The sequence below is a fragment of the Odocoileus virginianus genome, chromosome 22 (assembly GCF_023699985.2).
Source record: "Odocoileus virginianus isolate 20LAN1187 ecotype Illinois chromosome 22, Ovbor_1.2, whole genome shotgun sequence".
Taxonomy (NCBI): Eukaryota; Metazoa; Chordata; class Mammalia; order Artiodactyla; family Cervidae; genus Odocoileus; species Odocoileus virginianus.
The window spans coordinates 17,825,211-17,850,178 of record NC_069695.1 but is presented as its reverse complement, the minus strand read 5'-3'; the positions used below and the strand labels follow the sequence as shown (position 1 = coordinate 17,850,178).

Sequence of the window (24,968 nt, the reverse complement as noted above, 5' to 3'; positions counted from 1 at the left end):
AGTCATCATAGGGTAGATTATGGACTCATGCTTGAGGCTGATCTCTGGGTGCAATATTATTTCTTTCCTGATTTCCCCCTTATTCTTTAATTTTCTGCTACAGCAGAACTTCCATTGTATCTAAACAAAAAACAACAGCATCTATTTGCTAGTAAGTCAAAAAGAAAAGCAAGCAATGAAAAGCATTGGAAAGAAAGTAGTCAAAACAGAGTTCATGTTAGAAAAAAGGTGTAGCGTTTATTGAAGTAAAGCAATTAAAGATGGTCTTGGGACTCTGAGTTTTATTTTCCATACTGTTTGTTCTAAAACCACTCTTAAGTGTTTTCCCCTTATCATCCCAAAGCACACATTTGAGTTCCTTACTTAAATTATTATCCTTAATAGCTGCTTCGATTTAAAAAAAAAAAATACTTCCAACTTCAAGGATTTTTCAAACCTCTAATCATATGGAACCGTATAAAGCTAACCTAACTTTAAATCCTGGCCTTATTTTTGTCTTAATGGTGAAATAATGAATTAAAGTCAAGCTTTGGACATTTTGTGTTGTTGAATCTATCTCTTGTGTATTCTCCATGAATGAAAAACATATACTGTTAACATGGTGGTGGAGGTGTTAGTCGCTCAGTCGTGTCTGACTCTTTGCGACCCCATGGACTGTAGCCCTCCAGGCTCATCTGTCCAAGGGATTCTCCAGGCAAGAATATTGTGGTGAGTTGCCATGCCCTCCTCCAGGGGATCTTCCCAACCCAGGGATGGAACTCAGGTCTCCCACGTTGCAGGCAGATTCTTTTCTATATGAGCCACCAGGGAAGCCCGTACTCTAAACATGCCTTAGTGTTTATATGAAATACCTTTCAAGTGTCAAATATATATAGGAAAAATCTTATTTTGACCCTGAATCTTTATTATGCCTGAAAGCTCACGGTACCATTATCTTTAGATTGTGTAGACTTGGAGGGCACTTTGCACAGTAACTCTGTTCTGTAAGGACCAGGAGGGACCCTTGCACAGGAGAGTGGGCTGTTAGTATTACACTGAAACACGTCACTTTAAAGAGTCTGTATTCCCAGCTTTTTTAGAATGTGCCATCTTTGGATGATTCATGCTGAAAATGAGCCACATCTTGCTCACTTTTTCTCTGTTGAGCATTTAAAAAAACCTATTTAGACATTTGGCACATACATTATTTTCTTCGCTATTTGAATATTTAACTGTCAGTCATTTCTATGTTTGTTTCTACTTTCCATCCTGAAGCTGTAAATTTGTGTTTCTGCAGAGTGGCAGAGAAGACTCTCTATTATACCTTGGTTTAGTTGCTCAGTCATGTCCACCTCTTTGCGACCCCAAGGACTGTAGCCTGCCAAGTTCCTCTGTCTATGGGATTTCCCAGAAAAGAATACAGGAGTGAGTTGCCATTTCCTTCTCCGGGGGATCTTCCTGATCCAGGAATTGTACCTGTGTCTCCTGCTTTGCAGGCAGATTCTTTACCACTGAGCCACCTCTATTACCTTAATTCAGTTCAGTCGCTCAGTCATGTCCGACTCTTTGTGACCCTATGGACTGCAGCATGCCAGGCTTCCCTGTCCATCACCAACTCCCAGAGCTTGCTCAAACTCATGTCCATCAAGTCAGTGATGCCATCCAACCATCTCATCCTCTGTCACTCCCTTCTCCTCTTGCCTTCAGTCTTGCCCAGCATCAGGGTCTTTTCCAGTGAGTCAGTCCTTCGCATCAGGTAGCCAAAGTATTGGAGCTTCAGCTTCAGCATCAGTCCTTTCAATGCATATTCAGGACTGATGCCTTTAGGACTGACTGGTTTGATCTCCTTGCAGTCCAAGGGACTCGAAAGAATCTTCTCCAGTACCACTATTACCTTAAACTACACATAACTAGAAACACATGTGTGCTTAATACACCCTAAGTAAATGCTACATTGTTACTGTAAGTCCAAATGAGTATCTTTGGATTATATACAGTTTCGCTGATTTGTGATCCTCTTCATTCAAATTTAGGTGGATGATTAAAAGTCATTTATCTGGGGCTTTTGTATGACTCAGGAAATAGCGGACATGAAATACCAAGTTTCTGTCCCAGTTCCTCACAATAAATTCTTTCCCTGAAGGCAAATAATTACAGAGCCAGAAGCACTTTTTTCCCTGGGAGGTGGGGGAAGTTTGCTGAGAAAGCTTACCTAGAAGTCCAAAATACTGCAAATTTGTTGAGACAGTTTCACTTCGCTGACAGGTTGATTGCATGTCCCATCACACACAGTACCCAGGGACTTACTCTGTTAGGTTTCTGGCCTTCCCCTTTATCATAATTGTGGAGTGTCACACAGGTCTGATGGAGACAGATTTAGAACAGTTGTTGATTGGAAGCTCTTGGTATAGACAGGGAGTTCAAACACAGGCCCTGCCTGGAAATTCAGCAGTGAACATCACTCATCCATCATAATTTGGCAAATGGAAATATCAAGACAACCTGCCATCCGTCATATCCATTTAACTGTACTCCAGAGTGGATTAAATTGTATTTAACGACTTTTCTCATACAGGATTTATGCACTCTGAAGAGGGAGTAACACTTCTTCATCAAGCTTTTGCTTTCTGTTTATCAACGTGAGATTTTGAAATTTGTCCCAGAACATCAAGTGTCTGGTAAATTCTTTTCAAAGTCTTTATGGCCGTAATTTTCTCCAAATTTTGTTTCTAACAGTAAGCATGAATATCAAGTTAGTAGAGTAGCAAAGGAAACAGATTCTTAGCATACAGTGGTTAAAATAGTAAGTCATTCTCAAATATCAGTGTTCTGAATTGAAATAACTTTGATATTGCAGGTATTAATTTGGAGCCCCTGAAGAAACTTTGGTGGTGGAGGTTTAGTCATTAAGTCATGTCTGACTCTTTGCAGCCCCATGGACTGGAGCCTGCTAGGCTCCTCTGTGCATGGGATTTTCCAGACAAGAATACTGGAGTGGGTTGCCATTTCCTTCTCCAGGGGATCTTCCTGACCCAGAGATGGAACCAGCATCTCTTGCATCTCCTTCATTGGCAGGCAGATTCTTTACTACTAAGCCACCTGGTGAAGAAACTTTAAGGAGAATCATTTTAGACTCTAACACCCTCGTGTTAGAGAAAGCGTGAAGCTCTCATCATTCAGTCCCTTTAGTTCACAGATGAGAAGGTGAGGCACTAAGAGGTCATGACCATCACAGCAGGGTCATCTTGACTTCTGCAGTAATGCCAGGATAAGAATGCAAGTTTTCTGACTCTCGGGGATAGCGTTTCATTTTTCCGGTATATCTTCACAGGTTGATTCTACACGGATCCTGTGAATCTCAAGTCTTATCAGTACCTTGGGGATTTAAGGGTGAGGGGATGGATGATAGTGGTGAGAATGAATCTTAAAACCTGATACTATCAGTTTGAGTCAAAGAGGAAATGTATCGGAGAATGTAGGGGAAAGGAACGCACTCTGTTCTTGTGTGACTTCAGTTTACTTAACACTTGGGAGCTGATGAAAAATTTATTCATGAGTTGTGCTAATGGAGTTGCTGTGTGTTGCCCTCTTGGATAACTTCTACATCTGCCGAGACAAAGACCAGATACTTTAGTTTTCTTTCTGAAAAGCAAGAAAGTTTTAAAAGAAAACATCTTCTAACATCTTGATGGATGTTACTGGTATAAAACATTATGTATTAGTTAGGATTAGATCCAGCCCAAGGTGATGGAAAACACAAAATGAGAATGTTATAAGCACATAGAATTTTATTTTCCCCTTCCAGTTAAAGGGATGTGGAAGTAAGTAGACTCTGGTCGTGGTGGTGGGGCAGCCTCTTCTTTCTGGTTCCCTGTACCATCCTAATGTGGCACCTTAAGGCTCAAGATGACTGCTCAAGCTCCAGCCATCACATCCTAATTTTAGCTAACTTGAATTAGGTGATGAAGAAGAGAAGCAGTAAGAGGGGCAAAGGGCCAATGTGTGCTGGCTTATAAGGTGGTTTCTGGAAGTAGCCACATAATACTTCACTTGTGTTTCATTTTCATTGGTCAGAACTTAGTTATAAGAATACTTCTTACTGCAAAGAAGACTAGAAATTTTGAAATAATTTTGGAGAATTCAGTCTATATTTTGGGTGGCAAGCAGTTCAGCTGAATCAGAGTTGCATTATTCTATTTGATTTTGATAAATTGCAATATTTGAATTTGAAAGTTTTATCTGCCTTTTTAAAAGTTGGCTTAAGTTTAACATGTCAGCTGGGAGACTGACATTTGTGTCCAACAGTGTTATAAAGCTTTGATTATTAATCACCTCCTCCCTCTCACATTCTCTCTGATTCTCTGTAAAGTCCACGTTTATAGTCAGTGCATTTTTTCTTGACCACCGTACAATTTGCCTTTTTTTTCCTCTTGTGAGCCTAAAGAATGAAGAAAGTGAAAGTGTTAGTCGCTGAGTTGTGTCAGACTCTTTGGGATCCCATGAACTGTAGCCCACCAGGCTCCTCTGTCAATGGAATTCTCCAGGCAAGAGTACTGGAGTGGGCTGCCATTTCCTTCTCCAGAAGATCTTCCCGATCCAAGGATCAAACCTGTATATACTGTGTCTCCTGCATTGCAGACAGATTCTTGGGTGCACCCCAAATCTGCATGCTTCCAGGGTGCCATGGTTTGGGGAAGGGGTTCGGAGGGGCCCCATAGGGAAAGGAGGGACCAAGGTAGTGCCTTTCTTCTGTCCCAGGCGAACAAGGTTTCAGTGTAAATGCAGTGCATTTGCCCAGCCTCTGTATTTCAGCTTTCAATTAGGTTTTGGCTTCGTTAATAAATCTGGAATATTTTTATGTAATTCTGATTTTATGTATCCCCTTTAGAGTTCCATGTTTAATTAAGTCACTGTGCATGCATGCTCAGTCGCTTCAGTTGTGTCTGACTCTTTGTTATCCCGTGGACTGTAGCCCACCAGGCTCCTCTGTCCATGGGATTCTCCAGGCAAGAATACTGGAGAGGGTTGCCATGCCCTCCTCCAGGGGATCTTCCCATCCCAGGGATTGAACCTGGGTCTATTATGTCTTCTGCATTGGCAGGTGGGTTCTTTACCACTAGCACCCCCTGGGAAGCCCAGTTAAGTCTCTACTAGTGCTCTAAGTACTAAATCAAGAATATCATAAAATTCTGTTGACAGATAAAAATTTGTGGGGAGAGGGCAGGCGTGTCTGGATTCTAGCAGAGTTGATATTAAAAATCTAGCAGTGTTTTAGTTTCTTTCTTAAGAAGTGAGGCCGACTTCAGATCTATTGTGGACGTTAATTAGAAAAGGAGAGAAAATGGTATGGGGTTTTACTACTGCTTGAAAAAGCCTTAATGGCATTAATGTTCTGGGAAGTATTGTGACATTGCTCAAGTTCAATTGAAAACAGTCTGTGGCAGCCCCGCCGGCATGCGGGGTAAAGTTAATTGTCTGAAGAGTGATGGTTCTAAATTCATCAGGACAGAAACTTCCTGCAGTCCTTTGGGCATTCATTTTGACTTCCTCTGAGCTCCTGTCTTGGCCATTGTGCTTCTCTGTAGCAAGGACACCTGACGTCTGTCGCAGGGGCCCCAAGCCCAGGTGACTTCCTGGGGGGGACAAGTGACATGAGTGAGCGAAGCCTCAGAGAAGAGGCCTCTGCTCAACTCCAGGTAGGAATATGCACCCAGTTTTGCCAGATCTGCTGAGTTTTCATAAAAGCCCCACGTCTGGAATTTTCAAAGTGCAAATATCCTGATCTATGTGGCCAAGCCATTCAGATGAAATTAAAAAAAAAAAGAATTGTGTGGGCTTCCCTGGTGGCTCAGTGGTGAAGATTCTGCCTGTCAGTGCGGGAGACATGGGTTCGAAGAGAATTACTTTGCCATGTACCCCAAACTAACATGACATTGTAGATCAGCTGTGCTCCAATACGAAATTAAAAAAAAAAATTAACCCAGAAGCAATGAGACCCTGTAACAATTAATTTCTGACCTTGAAACACCATTTTGCCATTAAAAGAAGCGAAGTTCCTTAGAGAAATGGCTGATTCTTGATATCTGAAGAGTGAGATGTATGAGAGGAGCTCGGAACATCTTGTCGTATCAGATAGTAATTAACATTAGAGACTGATAGCATGGTGTCCAAAAGACTCAAGAGACAAATGGGAGAGAGTTCCACAGGCCAAAGACAGAAATTTTTGAGGATAGTTATCGCAATGGACTGAAACACGTAAAATGTGATGAAATCAGTGAGCTTATAAAGATACTAAAGGAAAGTAACAAATCATCTTGAGAGGATAATAAACCAAATGATTATTTTGAAAATTAGAAAATGAAGGTAATGTGTTTTTATCTGAACTGTGGTGGTGGATACACAAATCAATGCTTGTGATGAAACTATTCAAGTTTTATCACATGGACATGTGATAAAGTTTTATCAATGGACATGAGTTTGAGCTAATTCCAGGAGATAGTGAAGGACAGGGAAGCCTGGAGTGCTGCAGTGCAAGGGGTCTCAAAAGTCGGTCACAACTTAACAACCGAACAACAACAACACCAAGCGTACAAACACACACACACACACGAGTATAAAAAAAACCTAGGGAAATCTGAAAAAAAAAAAAAAAGCCTACAATATTGGCAGAAAGACATTTGTTTTCTTGTGCCCTGAAAAACTTATTTTTCTGTTTTTTTTCTTTTTCATAGAACGTTATCTTTGTTGGTCACTAATATTTTCGGTTAATGGAAACACACAGGAATGTCTCAGTTGTTTCCCCTTTGGCTTCCGTGAAGCACCAAAGGCGGTCATTTCTGATAAAACCGTTAAAACTCTTTAATAAGTGGCTTGACCTTTAAGGCTGGGAAACTGCATCTTAAGGGGTTTTCATCTCGATAAGGTGCCTATGCCTCTGATTAGTTTGGATTCATCCTTCAGGTTCTATTCGGAAAGAAAGCATGAATTCCTTTAGTGTAAATGAAACATTATCCCCAGCCTCATCTCACCAGATGCAGGGGAAATCAGCCTTTTTGTCCTGTAATTGCTTTCATCAGCTCTCTAAGGCAACAGCCAAATTATAGATCCCAGGGGAGGAGGTTTTCCTGCAGGGAAGTTCCTGTTTACAGGAATGGCTGTGCACCCATTTGTCAAGAGCTGTTCTTCTCCTGACGTGTTACCTCCATTCCTTCCAGGTCTATTAAAAAAAAAAAACATGATATCTTTTAAAACCCAATTACTTATGTCATTAACACATTGTCCCCCCACTGAAGTTGCCTAGGGATCGGAGGAAGACAAGCTATGAGTGTGTGGGCAATGATGGTCAGAAATCTTCAGATATCTAAAACTGAAGGGTTTAAACTTGGAATTACTGGGGACAAGATGATGTGGAATAGCACTGTACAAAGGAATCTCACATGCAGTTTTCATCTTCCTGTTTTTAAGGCACCATATACATTGGGCTTCCCAGGTGGCGCTAGTGATAAGGAACCCACCTGCCAATGCAGGAGACTTAAGAGATGTGAGTTCAATCCCTGGGTCAGGAAGAGCCCCTGGAGAAGGGAATGGCGAGCCCCTGGAGAAGGGAATGGCAACCCCCGTCAGTATTGCTGCCTGGAGAATCCCCATGGGCAGAGGAGCCTGGGGGGACTACAGTCCATGGGGTCTCAAAGAGTCAGACACGACTGAAGGGACTTAGCAGCAGCAGCAGTGTCAATACTCTACGTGCTTCTCCTGATTTAATTCTGATAACACTGCCATGAAACCAGTGATTATATTCCCATTTGACTGATGGGAAATGAGAGGGCAAAGATGTTAAGTAGCATATCCAGTTGTCACCTCACCCTGAGCATCTGAATATAGATCAGAACGATGAGAGTTCAATACTTAGACCTTAAGTTATTCTGCACAGTAAGGAGAATGGTCCAGATATCAGTTCTGTATTATCAACTGTGTGGCCACTGATGGTCACCTAACTTTTCTCTGCCTTTTATCATCTACAGGAATGGGAGCTGGATTCCTTGTCTTATGAAACTGAACACACCATTTTGGTTTTTGGGATGTCATGGAACAAAACATGCAGAACCTTTGGCTGTAACATTTCCTGTTATATCAGTGAAAGTTAACATACTTATTCCATCACATTTTTGCGTAGAATCTTTCACAACAGTCTAAGAAATTCTTCTGTCCTGGCTCATGGCAATGACTTGTCAGTTTGCTTCCAAAGGTTTTCTGGGTGGGAACTGTCAAATACCAGAGTGGTAGGAATTGACAAATTTTGGACAATACCATATTCTTAAAAGGAAGGCTGGTATTAAAAAGAATTCATTTGAATCAGTTCTAATGAGATGGATGAAACTGGAGCCCATTATACAGAGCGAAGTAAGCCAGAAAGATAAAGACCATTACAGTGTACTAACACATATATATGGAATTTAGAAAGATGGTAACGATAACCCTATATGCAAAACAGAAAAAGAGACTCAGATGTATAGAACAGACTTGTGGACTCTGTGGGAGAAGGCGAGGGTGGGATGTTTCAAGAGAACAGCATCGAAACATGTGTATTATCTAGGGTGAAACAGATCACCAGCCCAGGTTGGATGCATGAGACGGGTGCTCGGGCCTGGTGCACTGGGAAGACCCAGGGGGATTGGGTGGAGAGGGAGGTGGGAGGGGGGACCGGGATGGGGAGTACATGTGAATCCATGGCTGGTTCATTTCAATGTATGACAAAAGCCACTGCAATGATGTAGGGTAATTAGCCTCCAACTAATAAAAATAAATGGAAAAAAAAAAAAAAAGGCTGGTGGAAACCTGGCGCTTTAACAAACTAGACTAATGGACCTCTTGCCTTATTTAAGAGGTGCGTGGAGGTCTTGCCCCCTAAAGGATTAAGTATGTAGCTGGGTGATGTCCATGAATCTCCCCTTGGATATTTTGGACAGAAATTTATATATAGTATAAAGTATTCCTTAGGGCTTCCCTGGTGGCACTGGTGGTAAAGAATCAGCCTGCCCGTGCAGGAGATGTGGGTTTGATCCCTGCGTCGAGAAGATTTCATCGAGAAAATGACAACCCACTCCAGTATTCTTGTCTGGAAAATCTAATGGACAGAGGAGCCTGGCAGGTTACAGTCCAAGGGGTCACAAAGAGTCAGACCTAACTTGGCAATGAAACAAGAACAAAATAAACTATTCCTTACAGATATTTTGGCTTGTGAACTGGTTTACATAGAAATTTATGCTCTTCTTTTAAACTGAGATTGAGTATCCATAGAAGATATCAAAATTAATAGTGCTTTCGTTTACGTGAAAGCAGGTATACATTATTCAGCAGCTCTTATTCTGGGCTTAGTGTGTTCTTATCTGAGAAGCTTCATGAGTATTCGAAAATTACTGTAAAATTCATCAAATAAATGGCAATGATTACCCATGAAATCAGGCTTCTGACTTGGATTTTTCTGCAATTAGTGGGAAAGCCTCATACTTGGATTTATGTTATTTAGATTGACTGGGGAAATCCTTTTTAAAGCCTAAACCACACTATATGTTTTCAAGAATTACTCAGTAGAGCTTCTTTTAAAGGTTTTGTGCAAAATAAGTAAAATCTGATTTGGAAAAAAAATCTCACTCCATTTGTCTCCTGATTTTGGGGGCTCAAAAAGGCCCAAGGGTGGAGAATAGCAGATTCCTTTGCAGAAGGATAATTTATGTATTTATTTTTCCCAAGTCATAAAGGCAGGGTAGTTACTCAGAATGGATATTGAGTGCTAAGGGTTTTGCCCGAGGGCATTTAGAAAACTGAATTGGCAGATGAAAAAAGGTGCAGTTACTCTGTTAAGAAGCATGTCTTTATGACGAATGGAGTGGGAGTGAGGTGGAGTAATTATTAACAGGATTTTGGAAAATCTTTTGTAAAAGTAAATCCTACAATGTGCCCCATATCTCCTGCCCTTTTATACAGCTCTGTTTTCCCCTGTAGAGCTTAAGAGCTATAAAATTGTCTTATGTGTGATGTTTATGTTTACATTTATATTTTGTCTCATCTATTTAAATATATCCAAGTGCCTAGAAAATTGCCTGGCATGTAGTAGGTAATAGATATATGCCTGCTTGTACCTCTGTCCATGAGATTTCCCGGGCCGGAGTGAGTAGCTGTTTCCTCCTCCAGGGGATCATCCCCACCCAGGGATCAAATCCACGTCTCTTACATTTCCTGCATTGGCAGGCAGGTCCTTTATCATTAGTGCTACCTGGGAAGCCCATATCATGGTCAAATTGCTGAAAATCAGAGACAAAGAGAAAGTGCTAGAAGTGTCCAGAGGGTAAAAAGACATCTGATCTTCAGAAAGCAGCAATAAGATTTTGAGTTGATGTCTCAACAGAAACAGTGGCATCCAGAAGATTGTGACATGGTACTTTTGAAATCCTAGAAGCATTCTGCCAATCTGGAATTCCACATCCAGTGATGATAGCCTTCAAAGTGAGGGTGTGAATCAGCTATTTTCACACAGGTACTGACTCAATGGACATGAATTTGAGCAAACAAAACTCTGGAAAATGGTGAAGGACAGGGAAGCCTGGTGTGCTGCAGTCCATGGGGTCACAGAGTCAGACCCAATTTAGCGACTGAACAACAATTCTGTCAGCCCACCAAATTCTTTGCAGCCTGGAATAGACCCAAAGTAGAATAGTGTTTTAATCGTTAGAACCTGACTGCCACATGCAGTGATCCTTCTGTAAAATGGTGCTCAGAGTTCCTGCTTCGGGCACTGGAATACCTCTTCTGCCTTTTCACCCCATGATTGCCTTGATGGTAGGGTGATACCCTTCTCCTTCCCACATCTTTTTAACAGCTGGATGGGGAGTGGCTGGTGACTATTTCCATGGAGAGCTTGGTCCAGCCGGGGAGGATGGAGGCACGTAGAAGGGCAGCAGGAGCTGTAGCTGTGTGTTCAGGAAGACGGTGGAGACCTCAGTGAGTCCAGGGGCTCTTGCAGGCTTCCCCTTCAGTCGAAATAGCTGCATGTGGCCAGTATCCCAGGACTGAATGCCCTTCTCCACCTGCTTCATCCTTCACCAGGGATGAGAATGAGCCCGATGGATGGATCCCCATCTCCACTGTGAGGTCAAGCTCCCTCTTCAGACCTTGGAACCATGGACCGGATGAATTTGGGTTTCTGGACATCATGGAGCTTTGCTGTCAAATTGGCCCCAGCCTCTTACACAGACTTCATCTGTTTTGGAGGGAGAAGCTCTGGTGTCTTGTGAAACCAATGACACTTGACTTTTCGTGCCGTTTGACTCATCTAATCCCCATTAATACAGGAGGCAAAAGCCAAGTATAGATCCCCAGCCTCTTTTAGAGATGGTAACAGGGTACTGATTTATAGCATCCACCATCCTTGCGGTCACCATGAAGACAAACCAGCTGGCAAACAGGAGGCAGAGTTCTTGTATGGAGACCCTAGGCTTCGATTCCCAGGATTGGAGAAGCTGCTGTGAAGAGAGCCCCTTCTCCCACATTGGAAGTAACCCCCACCACGGACATGCTGTGCTAGAAACTTCTCTTCAGCACAAAGTTCAGAGCCACTGGCCAGTATTCCACTCTAGGATGAGGTTAGAATTCCTCAGTGGATATTTCTGATAACAAATTAAATGGCCCATGTCCACTTAGAATGAGACCTTTTCCAGTGAAGGGTCATTTCACCGAGTGTGATTGCTTTGAAAGTCTTCCAGATACTCTCGCATTTGCCTTTAGAGTTCCTTGCCTACAGGGCACCTCCCCCCAGTAGCCGTGTTAAGAATAGGTGTCTCTGCAGGGAGGAGACGGGGATGTGGCCAAGTGGGTTGCCACTGGAGGCGTGTCCATGAGAGGAGGCGGCAAGCATCTTCTTGCTCCATCCCCATCACAGCCTCATTAGAGCTGGCAGCATCATCACCCACTATTTTTGTTGGCAGCACTAGGGCAGGCTGTGCGTGTGCATGTGTATGTGTGTGTGTGCATGTGTATGTGCGCGCGCGTGTGTGTGTGTGTGTGTGTGTGTGTGTGAGAAACCATTTTTTGGTCAAGCTGTTTTGACATGGGTTTGGCCTTTAAATAGTAATTGCTCATTAATTGCATTTCTTCCTACAGTCCAGAACCTGCCTCGTCTCCTTGTATACTTTGGAATATTCTAATCTAATAAGAAATCTAATAAGATTTTTATTTGAACTGAGATGATCAGCATGTTTAAAAACATTCCATGGGACCATGTGGGAAACACATGGAGCTGTGTTTTGATTGTGATTCCAGCCTGACTGCATTTGCTCCTGTTAGCCTGAGTCGTGGTCGTGGGGTGGCATACGGCACACAGTTTGTGCTTACGGGATCTCAGACAGCAAGGTCGGGTTTGCTGGAGAGCCACTCACTTTAACACTGATTTTCCTGAATCTAGTGTTTTGTGGTTTATAAAGCCTAGGTATATTTTCTCATGTGTCAGGAACATTAAAAAAAACTTTTCATAATTCCCTTAGGGTTAAAAAATTTTGGTTTTTAAGTGAAGTTGCCTTGGAGAGGCCGGATCTGCTTTGCTTTGTCAAGCATTTCCAAAATTCATTTAAAGCAATCGGATAAAAGCCCGTGTTTGCAGAGGGCTTAGAAAGCCTGGTGTCTGGTGTTGCGATGCCAGTGAAAGTCAGTTCACTGTTGCCTTTTTTACTTCTAAGGCAAGTTCTGTATTCACTTTAGTTTTTAAGACCTGGTATCCTACATGATAGGGTTTCTGTGTAAATCCCCCAATATATAACATCTTTTAAGGTTTTGCTGAGAAAATTGGAATTACAGGATAGTTTTGTGACTAAAGGATATTTTTCTCTGTTACCATTCTAATAAATGTAGAAGGAAATACCATGGGGATAAGTTGAGTTCTGATAAGCTAAATTTAAATTTATATCCTTTGTTCACTTTTAGATTCTGTTGTTTTATTTATTTCTTTTTAAAGAACATTCAGATGATTTCTAAGCCTCTTAGTCAACCAAGCTTGCTATATTTTTTAACACACCATCTTTTATATTGCCAGACCTTCCTTCAAAGTACTTTGTGGATCTGACCCTTTCTTCTTATTTGGAAGATGCCTGTGTGTTCTGGGCTATGCTGAGTCTCTTTTTTGTTCTGTTTCACACTGTGTAGCTGCAAATTGAATACTATTACTTGCATCCATCTCTGGGTTTCTGGAATGGCTGTTTATTGGCCATGAGAGCAGGTAAAAACTTCTCTGTTTGACATGTAAGACCTTCTAGCACTCAAAGACTTGACATTCTCGGACCTGGACTAAGCCGCATACCCATTTCCTCCTGCCCACCTGTTGGTCACTCCTGGAGCAGTTCTCTCCACAAGTCTGGATGGAATGTGTGTAATCTCATGACTGCATCTTATTTCCTCTGATTTCTTCATTTGTGGATGAGTGCATTTCCACTAGAACTGCAACCTCTGTCCCCAACAAAACTGAACTCGAGTATAGCCAAGATGTTCTATGTCCAGGGTTGAACATCCAAGGCCAGAAATGATAAAATGGAATCATGTCCCCTTGGACTCAAGTGTATTTATTGAATGAATGATTTTTTTTCATCTGGCATTTACCAAGCCTAATAGCAATCTTTAAATTAGTTCTGTCTCTCCAGTTCTTCCTCCCAATTCCCCTTTGACTATATTGTTGTTGTTATTCAGCTGCTCAGTTGTGTTTGCCTCTGTGACCCCATGGACTGCAGCATTCCAGGCTTCCCTGTCCTTCACCATCCCCTGGAGCTCGCTCAACTCATGTCCATCGAGTTGGTGATGCCGTCCAATGATCTCATCTTCTGTCGTCCCCTTCTTCTCTTGCTTTTAATCTTTCCCAGCATCAGGGTCCTTTCTAATGAGTCGCGTTTCCCATCAGGTGGCCAAAGTATTGGAGTTTCAGCTTCAGCATCAGTCCTTCCAGTGAATACTCAGGATTGATTTCCTTTAGGATTGACTGGTTTGATCTCCTTGCAATCCAAGGGACTCTCAAAGAGTCTTCTCCAACACCACAGTTCAAAACCATCAATTCTTTGGCGCTCAGCTTTCTTTATGGTCCAACTCTAACACCTGTACGTGACTACTGGGAAAACCATAGCTTTGAATATACAGACCTTTGTCAGCAAATTAATTTATCTGCTTTTTAATATGCTATCTAGGTTGGTCATAGCTTTTCTTCCAAGGAGCAAGTGTCTTTTAATTTCATCACTACTGTCAAAACCATCTGCAGTGATTTTGGAGCCCAAGAAAATAAAGTCTGTCACTGTTTCCATTGTTAAAAGTTAATAAAACAAGTTAAATTCTGCTGAATGCATTTCTGTGTTTTTGGGATATTGTCATCTTTGTGGTGTGACTCTGAACATTATTTGTACTTGGCCTGTATGACATTCTGGAAAACTACTTTGAGTGCTTTCTTCTCTTTTAATATTTCTGTGATTTTTTGAAGTAGGAAGCATGATGTGCTAAGTTGCTTCTGTTGTGTCCCACTCTTTGCACCCCCATGGATTATAGCAACCAGACTACTCTGTCCGTGGGATTCTCCAGGCAAGAATACTAGAGTGGGTTGCCATGCCCTCCTCCAGGGCATCTTCCTGACCCAGGGATTGAACCCACATCTCCTGCAGCTCCTGCATTGGAGGCAGATTATTTACTGCTTAGCCACTGGGAAAGCCCAGGAAACATGACGTGCGTATGTGCTAAGTCGCTTCAGTCTTGTCTGACTCTGTGCAACCCTGTGGACTGTAGCCCACCAGGATCCTCTGTCCATGGGATGCTCCAATCATGTGTACTAGAGTGGGCTGCCATGCCCTTCTCCAGGGGATCTTCCCAACCCAGGGATCAAACCCCTGTCTCTTACATCTCCTGCATTGGCAGGCAACTTCTTTATCACAACCATCATCTGACAATAATGGTTATTTTTAGGGTTTATTAAGGTTGGACATGAATGTGTGAGCCTCAGAAAATAATCCTCAGAGAAAACTACCTACTCAGCTCAGATTTCCTTTGGCCTCTTAGCTGTGACCACTTAACAGAAAGTGATCTTGCTAACCTTGTCAGTTACTTAGAAGATGCTCTTGGCTTCAAATCTTTCTTGTTTATTTTTTGTCAGTTTCTTAATTTTCTAACACCTGTTAATCTTTGGTTCAGTAGAGAGTTGAAGCTGGTTTGGCATAGAATACAGCTCTTTTTTCTGGGCCTACAGTCCATGGGATCACACAGAATTGGACTCCACTAAGCATCTGAGCACAGCTGTTTTTCTACCTGTGTAAATATGACTGAACATGTTTGGAAATCAGTGATTTTGTAAAACATTCTTGGAGTGGTAGCCAGTGATCTCTGTATCCATCCAACACTCATGAAAAGAAATAAAAAACAGGGTGGGTAAGTTTTGAAAACAGACACATGTTGATTTGATGGCTAGCTCCTGTTACTGACTTGCTCATATATCTCGAGAACTTACCTCTGCCAGCTTTTCTTTGCTCCTCAGTTGAAGGAGCACCATCCTTCCTCATGGGAGGGTTGTTGAGCATGAGTGTTCAGTGAGGTGTGTCAAAGTCAACGCCACATAGCAGGCGATCAGTGGTGTCAAATTCCCTTCTCATCCCCTGTGTGTAATATAACCAGAGTTTAAATCCACAGAGTGAGTTACTTCATATACGGCTGCACACCAGCTTTGTTGCCCAACTTTTTAAGACATTTCAAATGGTTAAATTTGCTTCTTTTTAAATTGCCATTTTTTTTTTCTAAACACTGTTCACATAATTTTGTTTTGGCTTTATGCACTCATGTTTTTGGTGGAATCACACCATTTTCTGTTGGCTTAATTTATAAATCTATTTTCTTTTTGGCTGTATGCATACTCTTTCATTTTGGGACCCGTTGCACTATTGGATTTTTGGCTGCACTCACTTTTTTTTTTTTCCCTTTCCTTCTCTTTGGCCCTTCTCCTCCTATTTAATTTTGGCACAGCTAACAAAACTGTTCACGCATGAGCTGTAAGTCTGCCCAGTACGTCTTTAATGGTGCAGTATTCCTTTTTATTCTTTTTTATTTTCCAAAATGACAAGCTTATATTTCAAGTGTGTGAAAATGCCTAGGAACATCATGTTGAATATTGATTAGTGGACATTTAAAATCTTAACCAGGGTTGTACAGTTATGTTTTGGTTTTCTGTTTCTTCTTTACGTTTTTTCATCTTATACTAGGTAGTTTTGTCAGCAATGAATGACCACTAAGCATCTTTCTGTGTATAACACTGTGCAGAGTCTTGCATGAAGTATTTTAAAGAGATCCTATGCCATTCATCCCCATTTCCTGTGTGTTATTTGTAGGCAGAGTTTCGTAGAATATGATCATTGTCATCTTCTGGGTGGTTGAGTCTAGAACAAATACAGACACATGGTCCAAGTGAATATTTGAATGAGAGTATGTAAATGGTGGGCTTCCCTGGTGGCTCAGGCAGTTAAGAATCCGCCTGCAATGCAGGAGACCTGGGTTCGATCCCTGGGTTGGGAAGATTCCCTGGGGAAGGGAGTGACAACCCACTCTAGTATTTCTGCCTGGAGAATTCCATGGACAGAGGACCCTAGCGGGCTACAATCCATGGGGTCACAAAGAGTGTAAATAGTGAACAAATAGACATTTGCATCACTCACCGTAGACTATACCCTGGCTCCTCCCTTGGCTTCCTTTCCTTGAAGTCCTGAGATGCCAGGCTGCTGGCCACACCACCTGGAGTAACCGCTTGGGAGCTGTGCCGCTTAAAACGAGGCGGCACGTCCCTCAGTTGGCCGGGGGGCTGCACTGTGATGGACAGCCTCTTTGCTGCAGTGCTGCTTGACTCTTCCCAGCTTGTTCACTGGAGAAATAAGCAGCAGGAGTGGACACCGACGGTTCGGGGGGATCTCAGAGCAAGGAGGAGGCACTGTCCCCTCCCTAGGATGGGGAAGAGGGCCCCTGTCCTCTCCTGGCAGCTGAATGTGGACATGATATGTGGCCAACTGGAAGCTTATCACAGGAAATGTGAACCTGAAGGGAATGGCTGGAGGGTGAGTTAGAGATGATTCCCTGTGTGGCCTGGGCAGAGGGCAGAGGGCGTGAGAGTCCAGTGGTCCTCGGCCGGCTGCCCCTGGGGTCTGATCCCGTCTGTGTCGCCTCTCTAGGTCACTGTCAGAGCCTGGCTCTCCCAGCTATCAGGTCTTAGTTACCTCTCTCATGAATTGTTCTTCATTTAAATTGACCAGGGTACGCCTTGTGATATTTAGCATCAAGTGTCTGAAGATGGTAGACAAATCAAAACCATTGGTTGCAGTGGAGGACATGTCCCTCCCCTATAGCAAGGGGTAGTATTGTCAGTGAAAAAACAGATGAATCAGGGATTGGCCTGGGAAACAAGGAGAACATCCAGATAGTCATGGTAGGCCCATGAAAGGTGAGAAGGGAAATTTAGGGCTGATTTAGAGGACTTAACAAAGAAGAAGACAATCCTGGTTTTTCATCTCGAAGGTCCTTGGAGGAGGTAGATATTATGATCTTGTCAATCAGCATGTTGTATTTTTTTCTTCTACAGTGAGGACCAGAAGTGAGAAGAATAAGGAAGTGGCAACGTATCCTTTCAGAGTAGGGCTTCCAGGTGGCTCCACGGTGAAGAATCCTCCTGCAATATAGGAGACACAGATTCCATCACTGGGTCAGGAAGATCCCCTGAAGGAAATGGCAACCCACTTCAGTATTCTTGCCTGGAAAATCCCATGGATAGAAGAGCCTGGTGGACTACAGTCCATGGGCTCACAGAGTTGGACACGGCTGAGGGACTGAGCATCCACACATACCTTTCAGAGTGTGGATAGAGGTGTTCTTACTGCTCTCGAGAGAGGGGCCCACATGTCAGAGTCAGAGAAATGGGTCCAGAGGTGATGCAGGATTTGAAGACAGTGCAAGAGTTTGGTGCCATGTGTATCATTTGGTTTTTAAACTGATTCAAAACAAAATAAGGTGAAAACACTCTACTCTGTCCCCATCTGTTCTTCTTAAATATTGATGGCCCAGTTTTTGACCAACCCTTTTATAATGCAGAAAATCCTGCCTTAGAAAATGGTAGGATGCAATTAGTTATCTTTGTGCTCTTCCACAATTTTGCAAAATTTTGCAGTTCCTTTGCAATTATCTGCCCCTTTCTATGTGAAAGGCTAAGGTAAGAATTTGAAGAATAGGAGTTTTGAGATATTCTGGTCATATCCGTTTCAACACAAACATAGCTCTCTTTAGAGTTTTGCTTGCACAGTTTGTTCCATTTTGGGTTCTTTGTAAGATGTGTCTTCATTTCCTCTGTCACTATCAGACTGCCATATTTTCTTGTCCTTTTTTGGCCAAACCTCATCATTTTCTTCCTCCTGGTGGAACAGTAGCTGCTCTTTCAAGCTCTGATGTTAATTTCCTTTCTCGAATCCCAGCATCTCTTTCCAATTTTGAAGGGAGATTTGATCTCTCAGCACCCTGCCGCTGTGTCTGTTTTCTTGAGGGTCTTCATGGCTACTTCCAGTGCAAGATCTGATTTCTGATGCAAATGGAAAAGCGAACAAGCAGTTAATTCTGTGCATCTTTGTGTCTTCCTGTAAATACACCTACTACCTTGTTTTTACCCCCTAAGCACTCTTGTTTTACACACTTCCATTTGTCACAGATTGATTTGCTCAACAGAATTATTGGTAGTTGATTCTAGGAGTGAATTTTCTCTGGTGTCTGTTTGTAGAAATAAATCTCACTTCTCTGTGTCTTTCTTTACTTAACTTGTTTCTGTTGTTATCAAATATTTATTTAATGAGTCTGTAAAGGATCTTCAGTGCTCTTTGGGGATAAAATCCAAGACTGACATCTAACGTGTCCATTTTAGTAAAGATGCAGTTAACTTAAATGGTGTAAATGGAAGGTGTATCTATGGAGCAGTCATTCTGCTATAATCATGTGTTGCAATTATATGTTAAGGACACTTGCCTTGAGAAGTTGGAAAACGAAGGGTCATACTCACCTTTGCTGTCATCTGCCTCTGTCAGAGCAATGGCCCACCTCTTCCTTTGTGAAATGGAATAACAGTTTTTCCCTTCTTAGTCACCTGGTGGTTGTACCGACCACATGGAATCATGAATGTGGCAGTGTGGTCATCCCATTCTTGCCCTGGGAGGACCCCATTCTGGGGTTATTCCGCCCTGCTCAGCCTCTGCAGCCTGGGCTTCAGTCCTTCTTTATGCTCTTCATGCTGCAGTGAACTTGAGTCCAGGCACATCTAGTAAGAGGCCTTCCCACTGGGCCCCTCCCTCTCTGGGTTTGTGTTTTCCGGAAGTCCTCTAACTGACCCTCAAGACTGGAGCCATCTTCCCAGCCACACTGTAAATGTTTTTTTCCTATAAATTCTCTCTTATCCTCCTGATGTGAAATAACCTCTGAATGATCATGGTCCTCCATCACCTTAGTGATCCGTGGTCCTCCATCACATCACTTTAGTGATCATGGTCCTCCATCACCATAGTGATCTCTAGTCCTCCATCACCATAGTGATCTCTGGTCCTGCATCACCTTAGTGATCGCTGGTCCTCCATCACCTTAGTGATCTGTGGTCCTCCATCACCTTAGTGATCCTCCATCACCTTAGTGATCTCTGGTCCTCCATCACCTTAGTGATCTCTGGTCCTCCATCACCATAGTGATCTTTGGTCCTCCATCACCTTAGTGATCTCTGGTCCTCCATCACCTTAGTTATCCATGGTCTTCCATTATTACAATACTGAGTTGTCATTGGTCACATATGTGTCCTGTATTGTTAACAAGATTAAAATTGAGGGTCAGGATTCTGATTCTTGCCTCTCAGTGTCCATGATACACAGAACCCTGGTATGGATTTGGGGTTGCTGGATGCTGACTGGAGGATCTTTCATAAATCAGGCAAACCCCCAACCTCAGTTTCCTTACTTGCATAGTACTTTGAGTGATCTGTGGGCCTGGGTAGAAATGTCAGCTGGCCATCCTTCAGTCTTACTACAGATAGTTAAGGTCTTCTGTAATAAGGTCGATGTGCTTGTCATGTGGTTAGGGAGACCCGCGCACAAGTATGTGCTGTCCAGAGTGCAAAGGGAAGTGGTTCCCTACAGGGGAGGGTTGTGGGCATTCAGTGAAGAGCTACCAAGCCAAGAACGGTGGGCGAGAGGGAGAGCTGGCACACGGGGGAGCGGTGGGTCTTCATGGATGAGTGACGAGAGTCTGCTGGGAAGGGGGGCAGGACATGCCCCCTGAGAAAGTGCACTCGAGTCCAGGAGTCTGCTGTGTGTGGGGCCGGGGTGGTCGTAGGTACCAGACCCAACAGGTGACGATGCAGGCAAAGATGCCCATTGGTTGTGTGGAAATGACCGTAGAGAACTGGGCTCCTCAGGAGAGAGGCAGGTGGAAGCCAGGGGAGTATGGACTTCAGAACCAGCCAGTGCCAGGACAGGCAAGGAAAATGGCCATGGCAGGGGGACTTTCCTGCCCTTCAGACTGTGGTGGTGGCATCACCCGGAAGAGATTGAAAATCCAGGGCCCTGTTGTCACTTCCTGAAGTTCTGATTCTGTAGGTCTGGGCTGGGCCCGGGGTCTGTGCTTTAGGAAGCTCTCGGGTGATTCTGATGCAGGTCCGTGACCCACCCTTTGAGTAAATGCTGGATGGATTGTAAACCCAGGGAATGATCAGATTTGCGTGTCCTCTGTTTGTCCTGGCAGACAGCTCATGGATAGCTCTATTCAGAGTCTCAAAAGGATCCATAAACTCCACAAAGCTTAAGAGTCACTGAGCTAGAAGAAAATAATGTAAAACAATGGGAGAACAGAACATGGGAGAGCAGTAACTTTTTTTTTTTAATGTGTGTGCTTAGTCGCTCAGACTCTTTGCAACTCTATGGACTGTAGCCTGCCAGGCTCCTCTGTCCATGGGCTTCTCCCGGCAAGAATACTGGAGTGGGTTGCCATGCCCTTCTCCAGGAGATCTTCCCAACCCAGGGATTGAACCCTCATCTCCTGTGTCTCCTGCATTACAGGTGGATTCTTTACCCGCTGAGCAATTGGGGAAAGCCAAGAAACATTTTGTGATATGGGGGAAGTTTACATTTACAGGAACTTGGCTATAACACATGAGGAGAGAGAAGTCTTGTCACCCTCTTTGTATTAATAAGTCAGGATTTATGTTTGGGTGAATATCTCAGGATTTAAAGGAGATACAAGGCATGATGGATCTAGAGATTTCATAATTTATCTCTAATAGGTTTTTTTTCTAAAGACAGTTTTTTCCCCTGACCTAATTAAATCGTCTGGTTTCCCCTGAGTTTTATTTTTTAATTTTGAAGTTAGCAATGTATTAAAGTTCCATAGAATGGAGGTCTTCACTGAGAATTCTCAGTAAAAGTGCCACAAGTTGCTCTCCTGCAGTGAAGGTCGTGTCTACATTTGTTTGATAAGCATCTTTCTAAAATTTATGAAGAAAAAATTGATACTGATGCAATCTGGCTTTTACTCCCATCCTAAGAGCTTTCATGTCAGTCAAGTGTACAGGTGAAAAGTGGTACCTCCTCCCTCTTTTCTTCCTGAACCCAAGGGAAAGTGGGCATCTGGTTGATCTTGGCAACATAAGTGCCACGAATGGGATGCATTAACTCTGAGGGGTAGGGAGGTCTGATCAGGAATGTGTTTCCCAGCTGGTCAAGGCTGAGGGATTCACTTGTTACTGCAGTTGTTCTTGACAGTGAGGTTTGGCTCCTGAAGTCCCATATTTAATTGTTGGCTTAAACGTTACAGAAATTAAACTCGTCTTGACGTTTCCTCTAGGCAAACACCTGGTCCCATGAAGGATTACTCTTTCTTAAGCCCAGTCAATATTCTATTGATCTACAAGGGTTTTATTCTCCATTCATGGGGAATGCATTGCTATGTGAGATATTGTCTGGATGGCCAAGTGCCAAGGCCAACAGTTAGCTTACTGAAGAGCATCCCATAAGAAAGAGAAACCCAGGCCACGTGTGATCAAGTGCAAAATTACACACTCAGATTATTAAAAAGAACTCCACACAACACTTTAACTAATCCCAGTGATCACAGCTTCTTAAGATAACTCATCCAGATTGAAAACAAAATGTCTCATTAGAAGCAGAATTCTCCACTCTCCTGCATTTGTATTAAAAATATCCCAATGAGTCATTTCTAAAGCAAATAGGGCTCATCTCAGGCATAATATGGAGTCATTGACCTTGATATTACCTTCTTTTTTGAAACATTTCCCCATCAGCATTTTCCATTTCTAATGTTACCTTTATCAAGTTAAGAAACATCTCACATTTTACTATTTGTACTTGTTAATTTTTTGCTTAGGCTGCATGTGATAGGTCTCAATAAATATTTTTTGGAGAGGGTATCATTAGAGAACCAGTTGTGTGAATATGTGTTGGTTAGTGTTTGCTTGAGTTTTAGATTTTGAGCCTCTTAGACTGAAGAATATCCACTGGTTCAGATAATTTTAGACATGAGTCTGCAGATGCCGCAGATGGGGTCTGTTGAGGAGAGTCCTACTAAATTTATATTGGTTGTTCTCAAATGATTCTTTCAGCACAGATGATGTAACCTTTTGGGGGGGGGTTGCTTGAATAGGAGCAACACCCCAAATCAGTCCTAGCCCACATAAGGTTGAGAATAGTGGGTGCCTGGTCCAGTGATTTTGTGTCTCTGCTCTTCCCAAATATCACATATACATTCACATCAATGGGGCTTCTCATCTCCTTGTCCTTAACCTTCTCTTCTCTCTTTAACCTTGGCCTCAGCCATCCTTTCACTTATATTACTTAACATGATCTTATTTCATTTTATATTATAATCACCACCCCCAGCCAAACACCTTGGATAGATACCAATACATTTAAACCTCCATTGTGTTCCTGATAAAGAAGTATTATATTTAAGAGAAGAGGGAGAAGTAATAGAATGTATACTTTTATAATGGAAATACAGCTGACCCTTGAGTGACATAGGCTGGGGGGTGGTTAGGGGCACTGACCCTACGCACACTTGGAAATCCAGGTATGATTTATGGTGGGCCCTCTGTATCTGGGGATCATCTGTATATGAGGTTCATCTATATCTCTGGTCCCCTAGATTCAACTAGCCAGGCCAGATCATGTAGTGCTGTAATAATTGCTCTCATTGTTTAGTTGCTAAGACATGTCCAACTCGTTGTAACCCCATGGACTATAGCCCACCAGGTTTCACTGTCCATGGGATTCTCCAGGCAAGAATACTGGAGTGGGTTGCCATTTTCTTCTCCAGGGGATCTTACCCACCCAGGGATCAAACCCGTGTCTCCTGCATTGGCAAGCGGATTCTTTACCCCTGAGCCACTGGGGAAACTGTAGTATTTACTACTGGAAAAAATCCAAGTAGAAGTGGACACACACAGTTCAAACCTGTGTTCAAGGCTCCACTGCGTTATCTTAGGGATCATTTTGACCTGGATTTGTTAAACACCGTTAAATAGTTTTTGATCGTACAAGTCTTTTTAAAGTTGGAACCCCAGCATTTAAAATAAATGAAAGTTGAACGTAGCAGGTTGAGTCAGGGTTTTAGAAAGACCTGGAGTGGGCCTGGAAGAACCTTCACAACCTAAGGGTTCTGAGGATCACAGTGTGAAAAACCAGCAGTCTAATTCCTCCAAGCTATGTTCCAGCATTGACTTATTTACCTGATAGGAAGGTAGGTAACTGGATAGATAGGTAGATAGCATAATATGTATGTGTATGTATATAAACATGCACTTATATACAAAGTTGTTTAAGCCTTATAATGTGCTAGAAGGTAGTTGAGTACAGCTGAATAGATGAGAGAAGCTCCTAAGTTGACAAGAGTGGGAACTCACCTTAGGTTTCTGGTGGCAAATGTACATTCTTTGCCTCATCTCTCCACACTGCCAGCTGGCGGTTTTCCTGAAGCCACACAGGTACGCACAGAACTGGGCCCTGGGACCCCCTGCATCCCCTTTTCGCTTTAGCCAAATAGTACCTGTGGAGAGAATACATCAAATATTGAGGAAACAGTTTAAAAAGAAAGACACTCCGGTTGAGTTGACCTTGAGAAGGGTTAATGTGCTCAGTTCTCTGTGTTTTAGCAACTAATTGGTCATGTAGAATGACTGGGGAGAATCACGGTGCTTTCTGCACTCTGCACGTCTCGTTCTTAGAAAATTTTGCTCGGAGTTTTGCAGCTTCCCGATTTAAAACATTATATGATGAATTAGTTTTCTTCAAAGTGTACTCTCTTTATGGCCTGAGAATTGAAGTTTGATGTTGAATAGGTATTCACTGCTTTTATGTTTCATAAATTTGAAAGATACAGAACATGTAATCATTAACATTCTTTTTATGTTTGGAACATAAAATCAAACAGGAGCGATTGAAGCATTAAACCAGAGTTCCAGTACAATACCCAGAAAATCCCTGGGCTCTTTTGTTGACGTACGCTGAGGTCTGCCAAATAACAGCCTTATTATGCAGATGCTTAGAATAACAGGCCCTGGATGGCTCAGCTTCTTGCCTTTTGTCGAGGACTCCAGTTTTCTTTTTCTCCTGCATGTTTGAGGACAGGATGTCTTCAGGATGAATTTTTGGTTCTTTCTCTTGGCTCCTGTAGCAGTGTTCATCTTTCTCCTTGTAACTGCTTTCTGTTCCCCTAGTGACCTTCCTGGAGGCTCGGGGCATCTTTATCATCATCCACGTCTTCCCTGTAGCCTTCATTTCTCCTCCACACAGGGTCCAAGATAATGCTCAGCACAGAGTGAGATGAGAAAAGAGATCCCAGGGCTCTGATCAGAGAGGTGGGAGCTTCCGAAAGCAGCATTTCTTCTTCCCTTGGTGCAGCCGTAGTACTTAGAG

General features: G+C 42.8%; 1 protein-coding gene across 9 annotated transcripts in view; it reads left to right on the top strand.

Moving 5' to 3' along the window:
• The window catches only part of PTPRM (protein tyrosine phosphatase receptor type M), a 635,772-nt gene that overhangs the window by 117,435 nt on the left and 493,369 nt on the right, over nucleotides 1-24,968 (top strand). The gene's annotated exons all lie outside the window — the stretch shown is intronic.